Source organism: Apium graveolens, chromosome 2, assembly GCF_009905375.1.
Source record: "Apium graveolens cultivar Ventura chromosome 2, ASM990537v1, whole genome shotgun sequence".
NCBI lineage: Eukaryota > Viridiplantae > Streptophyta > Magnoliopsida > Apiales > Apiaceae > Apium > Apium graveolens.
In genome coordinates this window covers 158,131,958-158,142,836 of record NC_133648.1, presented here as the reverse complement: position 1 = coordinate 158,142,836, position 10,879 = coordinate 158,131,958, and the positions used below count along the sequence as shown (strand labels likewise).

The following is a 10,879-nucleotide window of genomic DNA, read 5'->3' as shown; positions in this document are numbered from 1 at the left end:
TGTTGAGGATATGATTGTCTTATAGCATACTACTGTGGTTGCTGGAATCCATGTGGGTTAAACTGTTTACTCACTCCTTGCTGATATGGTGGCTGAATAGCATTCTGATTATTTCCCCAGCTGAAATTTGGATGATTTCTGTTGTTAGGATGATAGGTTGCTGGCACAGGCTGCTATTATCGCTGATAATTATTCACATACTGAACAGTTTCGTTGACAAGAGAACACTGATCCGTAGCATGAGAACCTGCACAAAGCTCACAAACCATAGCTATTTGATTAACTCCATACGTAGCCAAAGAATCAACCTTCATTGATAGCGCTTGGAGCTGGGCTGCAATAGCGGTGGCTGCATCAACTTCCAGAATACCTGCTACCTTGCCTGATGTCATCCTCTGAGTTGGGTTTTGATGCTCATTTGCAGCCATCGTCTCAATAAGATTGTACGCCTCAGTATAGCTTTTAGCCCATAAGGCGCCTCCAGCTGCTGCATCGAGCATGGGCCGAGATTGAGCCCCCAAACCATTATAAAAACCAGTGATTACCATCCAATCCGGCATTCCATGATGTGGACATTTTCTCAACATTTCCTTGTAGCATTCCCAAGCCTCGCACATAGATTCTGTAGGTTGTTGCGCAAACTGAGTAAGAGCACTCCTCATAGCAGCAGTCTTTGCCATTGGATAAAACTTCACCAGAAACTTTTGCACAAGATCTTGCCACGTAGTGATTGACCCAGCTGGTTCAGAATGTAACCAGTCTTTAGCCTTATCCCTCAGTGAGAATGGGAAAAGCCTCAACTTGATAGCCTCATCAGTCATGCCATTATACTTAAAAGTGCTGCAGATCTCGACAAAATTCCTTATGTGCATGTTGGGGTCTTCAGTTGCCGCTCCTCCAAAAGAAACAGAATTCTGCACCATCTGAATAGTGCCCGGCTTGATTTCAAAGGTGTTAGCTTGAATAGCCGGATGAAGGATGCTTGACTGAATGTCATCAATTTTAGGCCGAGAAAAATCCATAAGAGCTGGATCAGCTTAAACAATATGATCTCCCATGTTTACTGGTTCTTTCTGCTCAGTTCCTGAATCCGAATCCTCAAAATCTAACTTCTCCGGTGTATCAAGAACTTCGTCTTTCTCCTCAGCTGTATCTAAGGTCCTCTTGCGAGCACGAGAACGAGTTTGCATAAACGCACTAAAGTACCTGAAACACAACCGAAAAGAGTAATTAACTACTACATCCTAATCACTGAGTCCTAATGACCAATGATGGTAAGTACATAAACTAAACAAATACGCCGAGTCCCCGGCAGCGGCGCCAAAAACTTGTTAGGGCGAAATCACGCACTAATATTCACGCAAGTATATGCGTTCGCAAGTAATATAGAATACTTTCTAGTTCGTTCCCTCAGAGACTCAGACTAAGTTATTGTCTAATTTAACTCACTCACCAATGTATGATTACTTCTCAATGTTAAGATAATAACACTTAAAATTGTTGATTAAATATTAACTATAATTAACTACTTAATTAACCACTTAACTAACACTGCAATTTATCAATAATAAAACACTCATGAGATCATAACTTCATTATTACTTCCTTCTATAGCCATAGTTATTACCTTTAGCATGTGACAGTGATGATATTAATCGAATAACACAAAACTGATAAAAGCCAACTTTTATTGTACTAATACCATTCTACCAAACATCCACAATTAAGATAGAAATTGAATAGTCATCAATTATGTTGAGTTCCTATATGTCTACAGAAATTGACAACACAACGATTTAAGCACAAGTTATTCCTTTTGATTACATAGGGCAAATAAAACTGTTAGAGTTACCCACTAATCATGCACAACGTACATGAACCTATGCTAGCATGGCAAGTTCTAAATCTCAAGATCCACTGTCGCTTCACAAGAGATTAACACCCTATCTTATATGTTCGCGATGCACATAAGACGAATACGTACAACCAATACTAGATATCATGCAATCATCACACACTAAAGTATTAAACAATTAACTAAAGAATTCCATAATAAATCCGTTGCAACCCCACAATCACGATTAGCCCATAATAGAACTTATCGCCATCATGGGTTCATATGAAATCATGATAAACGAACACAAGAAAATAACAACTAAACTAATTATATTAAAACAGAGTACGTCACAAGAGTAAATAAGTCAAAGCAAGAAAACTAGCATCCAACGTTACAACGAAACAAGAATCACAAGAATATATGCTTCCTCTTCGTTGCTGTGTGCTAAATCGGTCTTCTTCCTTATCTCCTTCGCTTCTTGCAAAACACAATCTAAAACATAATCTCCTTCTTAATACTCTGTGAAAAACGTCTCAAATCTACTTATATAATAGTCCCATAAAACTCAGATTACATAGAAGTTGGAAGCCAAACAGAAGTAGAAGTCTAAAACAATATATTATTTTCCCCGACCCTGCGCGGCCGCTCAGCATTTCTGCGCGGGCGCGCAAGGCTGCTGCGCGGCCGCTCAGCATTGCTGCGCGGGCGCGCAGGACCCTACTGGAAAATTTCCAGGTTTGCTCCGTTTCTTCTCCGTAATCTGCCCGTTCTTTTCCTCTCGCAATGGTGAACACATGCCAAGGCTTATTCTTGATGATTCCTCCTCCGAAATGCAACTAATATCCTGAAATGCATAAACACTAGAAAAACGCATCAAATACAAAAAAAACTTGATTTCAAGACACCAATTTAAGCCATTTTAAGACGTTCTAAGTGGTATAAAATGCCACTTATCAGGATCTTAAATTGTCCCTTCGGATTAAGATCGAGTTTTTTCCTAACACATCTCCCAACTTGTTAAATCTTGTTGATGTGCTCCTCATGAGCTCAAATTCTTTTTCACAATGGTTTGAGGAATCATCCCTTTGTGCCCTCGAGACTGAGAACGTATCTGACAGCGGGCTATTTGTTTGGTTGTCTCCTTTGTGGCTCGGTCATCTTATCAGATGGACGATCACTGTCCTAGGTATTTAGAACTAGAGAAATCTCAGAATTGTTTATGAATGAGGATCAGCCCCTGCAAATATCGGAATTCATAATCTTACCTCGTTTGATGCTAAAGTTTACTCCAGTCAGGTGGGTTACCGTTTCTCCATAATTGTTAACATCCAAAATCCAACTGGGGTTTCATCCCCTAGTTTTACATTCCTTGAGATTGGGGATCGGTCCCTAGAATTAGCTTTCAGGTCACAAGGAATCCCTTTAACAATAGGTTCCTCAATCGGATGCACCCTTCTTGGGACGATCTCCTCTTCATATGAACGATCACTATCCTCGATATGGGGATCATAGAAATCGTAACTTCTTCCTTCAATAAGGTTTAGCCCTTACAAATACTGATGTTCGTACTCCTCAAGTACTCGGTCTTGTGTTCTTCCTCAAAATTTTACATCCCGTAAGGTGGGTGATCATTCACCCTTGAGGCAAGCACAATTATTAACATCTGAAATTCCGGTGCTCATTAATGAGAGTACCATCTATATTTTGGGACTCTTCCCTTGATTCTTCATCCCCTTACGGTTGGAGACCGTTGTACCAGCAGTTGGGTAATGGGAATCTCTGTCCCTGAGAGATTAGTCTCTTAAATATTGAGGTTTGACTGTGGTGGAATCTCAACGTTGGATGCAATATTGCGCATCTCATCAAGTGGTTTCTCGGTGCTTTTTCGTGCTTTCATAGTTGTCGTCCTTATCCCACAGACGGCGCCAAATGTTATGGATAAAAAACATGTATTTATTTATTGCGTGTATTTAATGTTAGGGTTTGATAAACTTCGAGCTTTAATGGTTTTGCTTGTGTTTCATGGCTTGAATCTGCCCTCACAAGATGCCTACGTACCTTGGCATATGCTAAGGATCAAGCCAAAACGTAGTTCTTGGTGATGCATGCCCTCGGGGCTATGGCAGTGTGAGCTCACCAAGGACGCTGTGACTTTCATGTCCTCCCAGGACTCAATCTAAAACGTCATTCCAGGTAATGGCCTCATAGCTTGTAGGATGCCTTCTCGGCTTTGTGACGTGTGGAGCTCTTGTCCAAAATGTTCTGCTGAAATTGAAGGGTAAGACCATTTATATAGACGTTGAGATTCTGAGAATTCGGGTAGAATTGGGAGACTTGATGGGCAAGTCTCCACCTCAGATTGGACTTTGGAGTCTTAGAAAGCAGGAATTAGTTTCCTTCTGAATTTGGGTTGCTTGGAGGCTACTTCTTATAGAAGTAGTTACTTATTTGAACACATTTATTGAGCTGTTTAATTAGTCCCTTTATTAATTACGAATTTAATAAATAGTTAGGGTTTTAGGCCTCATTAATTGGGCATTCACCTTTGACCAAATCAGGTATGATTAATGCGATATTAACTCCGCAATTAGGGTTATTTTTATTCCCTATTAATTAAAAAACTAAATGGGCTTATAAATTTCAAGGACCTTATTAGGATAGAACCAGGCTATGAGGATTTCACCTAGTTTTTGTACTATGGAACTAATGTAATTTCTCAATGTATAAATGTTGAAATTTGTCAAATTTGCCATTCTTTTTAGGTATTTGATTTTAGGTTGGGGTTACTCTTATTATTATGCATGAATTTATGACAAGAAATCTTCTCAAAAATTGGGGGATATTGTTGTGCAAGACATGTATGTATAATAACAAGATTAAGTCACATTGACTACCCTAAAATTTAGTTGCTTGTTAATTACTTTGTATTTTGTATTGTATTACTTGAGTCTGTAAAATGGTTAGAAGATTAGTGTAACACCCCCAAATCCGGGGTCGGGGATCCGGGTTGTCACGAGTTCCACTTCCCTTAACAACACCCAATCTTATTAAACAATCAACTACTCTTTACTGTGACCCCACAATATACACACACACACCACAAGTTATAGTCTCAGAGATGAATACTCAAAAAAAATAACACAAGTCGTTTTATTCCACAATTATATGTCATTACACCTTAAAAGGTTTTCTGGATAATTTACATTTCTTTGCCATTATTACAATTCATAATATACATAAGTCTGGTACATTATTAGTTGAAAACTTAGCCTATTGGTAATTTCTACCTCAGCTACAGCGGCCTCAACGCTTCCAAAAAGCTGCGGAACATTTCCTATCCGCTTGCGAATTGGGAGCTTGGTCCTGTTCATCTTATCTATCTGATGTTGTGTGATGAAAGAAGAAAGCAAGGGTGAGCAGCAAGCCCACCAAAATAATATGTATAATGATTAACAATATATGAGCCTACTCATAATACTCAAGAAAGTCTTGGTCAAAAGATATGAACCAAGTTTGATATCTTAATGCGATGAAGTCGCAAAATATTCAGTATATATACATATATACTTTTCAAAATATTGGAAGTCCTCTTCCATGCATAATATACACAAAGTCCCAGTGTATAACTGTATAAAAAAATATCTTTGCAAGGTGATCTCATATATCTAACCTTGTCTCAACGTTTTTCTGAAAATCTTTGTCATATATAAGACAATCATTTACTAGATATAAGTTTAAAAGATGAAGTTACAAGATACTCCAATATACTTATATCTTTTCCAAATACTACTTGAACTACCACCGTTCAAGTTATAATTAGATTAAAAGTTCATCACATAGATGAGACTACAAGATAATACTTGAATAGATTCAACCTTTAAAATATCATCAAAATAAAATGAAGTTATGAGATACTTCATTTGATGCAAACATCATTTTGAAAACTTGACCCTGCCAACACTCAACAATCGCCCAACCGTAGCCTTTCTATCGAAGTGCTCTGGGTAGTGTTGCAGAAATATCCAATTGGATGATGAACTCATTACGGGAGTTTGCCGCGCCAGGAAGACCACTTACGATGATCAGTCGTAGTAGTGCAACCCCACCATTTTCTACATGTAGAGGAGAACCTGTCGGATTTACTTGTCAACCGAACACTGAACTCCTAAGGAATGGACCGCCTTAGCGGAACTTCCAGGCCATTTGGGCCAATATAATAAGGTTGGGCCGGCGCCACTCGACCACTTACACCACTCCTAGTTCAGATGAAATCCATGACTCTGAAACGTAAAGCTCGTTCCCCCTTTCCCCAAGTAGAACTTGTTGATACGGCTCCACCAAGAAGTCGTATCTAGTTGGAAAGGAAAACTCACCGATATTTCCCAGGCGATGCCTGTTAATGGATTAACTTGTTCCAAGAATTTTACTTCCCGAATATTGGGTAAGTAATCAAAAACTCTTTTATCAAGACAGTAACCTTGTTGCGAATATAAAATACACCACAGAGCCGGATCCCTCAGGTTTTGAGCGAGTATTTAAATCCCCTTAAAAAGGAAGATCTTAAATATAAAAATGAGTTTTGGGATCCGCTCTAACTTTTAAAAATCATTTTGAAGACTCGAAAACACTTTATAGAGTGTTTGGAGTAAAGCTGATTTAATGAAGTAAATCAGTCCCCAGAATATTTAGAAAATGACTGAATATTATTATTTAAATAATACTCCCATAAAGAATAATCTTTATAAAAATAATTGAAGTAGAAGTTTTAAAACTTATACTTGAAATGAATATTAAATAACCAAAGATATACTTATATGAAAGTACTATCTTTATTTGAATAATCGAAAATAAGTTTGATTATTTACACCTTATTCTTTAATAAAAGAAAAAATATATCTCAGCAAATAATCGGAGTCATAGATCCTCAAATGAATATTCAAAAATATTCATTAAAGAATATAAACTGAGTCATAAGCCCTCGAATGAATATTCAAATAATATTCAGATAATAAAATAAAAGGAGTCATACATCCTCAATTGAATATTCAAATAATATTCATTTAATATAAAGGAGTCATACGCCTTCGAATAATATTCGAAATAATATTCAATAATAAAATAAAGTTAAAGTTATCGAATAAACCTTATTCGATTAATAGTTTTGAAAACTATGACCATATATATATATATATAAGTATATATATATATATATTTATATTCATATATACAAAATCTACTCGGGATCCTCGACTCCCGGTTTTAGAAAATATTTCCACCTTTGGGTCCCTATACTAAGGGTATATGCAAATTACCGCTATCCTCTAGCATAGGTATTATCAACAATTATATATGGAAAGAATACGAAACAGGCATGCATATATATATACCATAGCAGCATGCTTCAATATATAACAACATTTGCTAATTAACCAACATGCATCTATAGCAAGATAATGCAAATATATATATTCATCACAACAACAGTTATAACGGGTAGAAAACTTGCCTGAGCGACTGGGAGTTACGAATGGCTCGGGACGAGTCTGGTAACCTATAAGCAACAAGTAAGTTGGAATTAAACAAAAGTCACTTGTAAATCTATACTCTAACCAACTCAGACTCTAACGCTCGTTTTGCGCTCGCTGGTTCTCTTAAGTCACTCGAGTACCCTCGGCTCCACCATTTTTAATAATTTAACCTTTATGAGTTTTAAGGCGATTCCTTCGCGAGTGTCTTACCAACTGCCTAACACACTTACCATAAATGTTTCATACATTAATTAGCCCTTTTTGGTCCTTAACCTATGTTTCAAAGTAAGGCGAGGGGAAAAGTTTCGTTCGCGAAACGCCGTTACTTGAAACGGTCGTTTCTCCTAAACCGTGCATCGGAATCGAATGAACTACATATCAAAACGAAGCTCGTAACATGAGCTATCTAAAAATAACAATGGTCATAATCTATCAGGGGGTTCTCGGGTCCTAATGTTATGCACAAAAACAGTCTAAAGAAAATCGGACGTTACGACGGCTATGTTTACGCGATTTCCCAATTTTAAACCATTCAAAACCAACCTCAAACCAACCTCAAATCCAACATACAACCAACATCCATCCTTACCACATCATAACAACCCCAAACAATTCAATTTTAACATTCATACTTATGCCTAAGCTTGAATTTAACTATACTACATTCTTTTAACCAAAACAACAAGATTTACCAATCCGATTCAATACCATTTCAATCCCAAACTCTAAATCACAAACACTAAGCTATAATATCACCCTACTAATCAAAATCATCTTATAACACATAGGAATCTAGGGTTTGGTGATGATATACCTTCCTCGAAGTGGTGGGAGGAGCTAGGAAGCCTTGAGAAGTCTTAGGAATGCTTGGATCTTCAAGGAAATCAAGAAAAATTTCAAGTTAAAAACTTGAAAACACTATTCATTGTCTTCTTCTTTGATTAAATCAAGAAGATTGAGAAGGAATTAATGGCTTAAACTCATGATATATCCCTAACTAAGCATAAAGATGATTAGGGAATTATCTTACCAATTTAGGAGGCTTGGATCTTGAGTTTTGAATTTCTTTCCCATTTGCAATAGTAAAAAGCCGAGAGCATGAAGAACAATGCCTTGGTTTCTTTTTTTTTTGATTTTGATGAAAGTGATTTGCTTGGCTTGGTTGATTGGTTTTGTGTTTGATTTAGTTAATTACCTTGTTGCCCTTGATTTTGTGTGGTTAAAAAGCCACCACATCTCATTCCTTCCCTTGTCATGCCTAGGTCATGTTGTGATGTCATCCTTCCCTCTTTGTCCCCCTCTCATTGGTTGGGTGACATCACTCTCTCTAATCCCTTTGATTAACTTCCTAATTGTTTGCCTAATGACCGCTGATCTGTTATACGGTTCGCTTAACTTTCGTTCTTGTTTATCGTTTGAAGGATCATACCCGGGATCTTATTACTTAGGTTCCCTTAACCTTTCTCAATACATTATATTCCTTTTTATGATCCTCTATTATAATCCTTTAATTTAAATCCTTTTTATCCTGTTACCTTATACTCAATTCTCTCCGTATCTAGTGTATTTCCGAGAAAATCAAAGTGTTCGGATTTGGATTCTGACAATCTTTACATACACTTATATCCCATATAAAGTACTAATAAAATCTCAGAATATCCATATCAGAACCCCTACATAGTGTGGCATGAAAAGTTTTCTCATTCAGCAAAAACACTATTCATAAGGGTTTCAAAATTTCCCAAAAATTGGGGTTATTACAGTCTCCCCTCCTTAAAAGGATTCCGTCCCGGAATCAGATAGAAATGAATAGGGATACCTTCTTAGTATTGCACTTTCTAACTCTCAAGTCAATTTTCCCACATTGTGGTTCTACCATCAAACTCTTACTAGTTTGATAACCCTTCTCCTAAGCACTCGTTCCTTCTTAATCTATACCCTTCCCGGTTGCTCCATATAGGTTACGTCTGGTTGCATGTCTATGCGCTCATATGCCCCTATTTGTCTAGCATCCGAATTACACTTCCTTAACATTGGTACGTGGAACACGTTATGAACTTGCTACAGGTTCGGGGGTAGGGCAAGCTCATATGCTAACTTCCCAAACGTCTTTATATACCCAAGGGTCCAACAAATTGTAGACTTAGCTTTCCTTTCTTTCCGAACCTCATCAATCCTTTCCAAGGGTTTCCAAGGGGATACCTTTAACAACACTAGGTCCCCTACTTCCTATTCTTTGTCCTTTCGTGTCAAATTAACATACTTCTTATGTCCATCTTGGGCTACTACCAGCCGTCCTCTGATTAGATCTATTATATCCCTGGTCCTTTGGACTACTGCGGGTCCGAGCATCTTGCGCTCTACAACTTCATCCTAACATAAGGGAGATCGACAGTGTCTTCCCTGAAGGATCTCATAAGGCGACATCTCGATAATGACATATGATCTATTGTCATAAGATAACTTAATCCGCGTTAAGTGATCATTCCAAATTCTTTCAAGTCTATTGCACAGACTCTCATTATAGCTTTTATCATTAGAACTTTTGCTTCTCAATACCCATTCTTTTCCAGTTCGTAATCGCTACTACCTTCCGTTCCTAATATTATACGGGTTATACTTTTGCTTGCTAGCGTTCTATAACCTTTTAATAACCACGTCAACCTTAGTATCACGAATGTGTTTCCATTCCGCATACTACCACCACTTTATTACTCCTTTTTCAGTTGTTTCTATTTTCCAAAATTTGATCAATCAAATAGAAGTAAAGGAATTTGTTGAGAGATCACTATGATCATGAACACTTGTTATATCGCATAGTTAGTACAGAAGGTGGCCAGCCTTTAGTACTTGACAAGCAATTAAACAATAGCTGGTATCCTACTCGACTTCTATCACACAGATAGATAGTCATTCGGAAATACCTCCCCTTCTGGAAGGGTTGTTCTTCTCAGTTTACATGAAATGAAAAGAAGAGAAAAGAACGAACTGAAGAGAATTGTATATATGAAAAAAAAATATTGCCATAAAATATCTGGCTTGGAACCTACCTCTGAATTATAGAGGTTTGTCATAGGAGAATAAAACATATATGTATATATATCAACATCAAGTATTATCGCATCACATTTCACATGCTTAAATATTTGTTATTCCGTCCATCATTCTATGGTCCCATGCACTTCCTCTAGCTTATACACAATTACCTTTGAAACTCCCTCGATATCGAAAATCGAACCTGGGATCTCATTCTAGACATCATCATTACTAGAATTCTATGCTTGCACCGCAACCTTCCTCGTATAATAATACGGCTCTCTATTGATAAGAAAGAATAAATATTCAATAGGTAGATGCTCTACTTAATTAGTCTATCAATGATAACTTATACACTACCACGACCCGATTAGTGGTACTCAATCTCAACATCCATTCCAATACAACTCTCACGGTTGTAAACAGCTCATTACTCGCAGAATCATTGCTGCATTACTATTGTCCATCACTGACCTAC

General features: G+C 37.3%; 1 non-coding gene across 1 annotated transcript; it reads left to right on the top strand.

The window, feature by feature from the left end:
* The first annotated feature begins 558 nt into the window (after window positions 1-558).
* On the top strand, window positions 559-665 carry LOC141709825 (small nucleolar RNA R71). Its single transcript, XR_012570382.1, has one exon. It is a non-coding gene; the product is annotated as a small nucleolar RNA R71 (small nucleolar RNA).
* The last annotated feature ends 10,214 nt before the right edge of the window (window positions 666-10,879 follow it).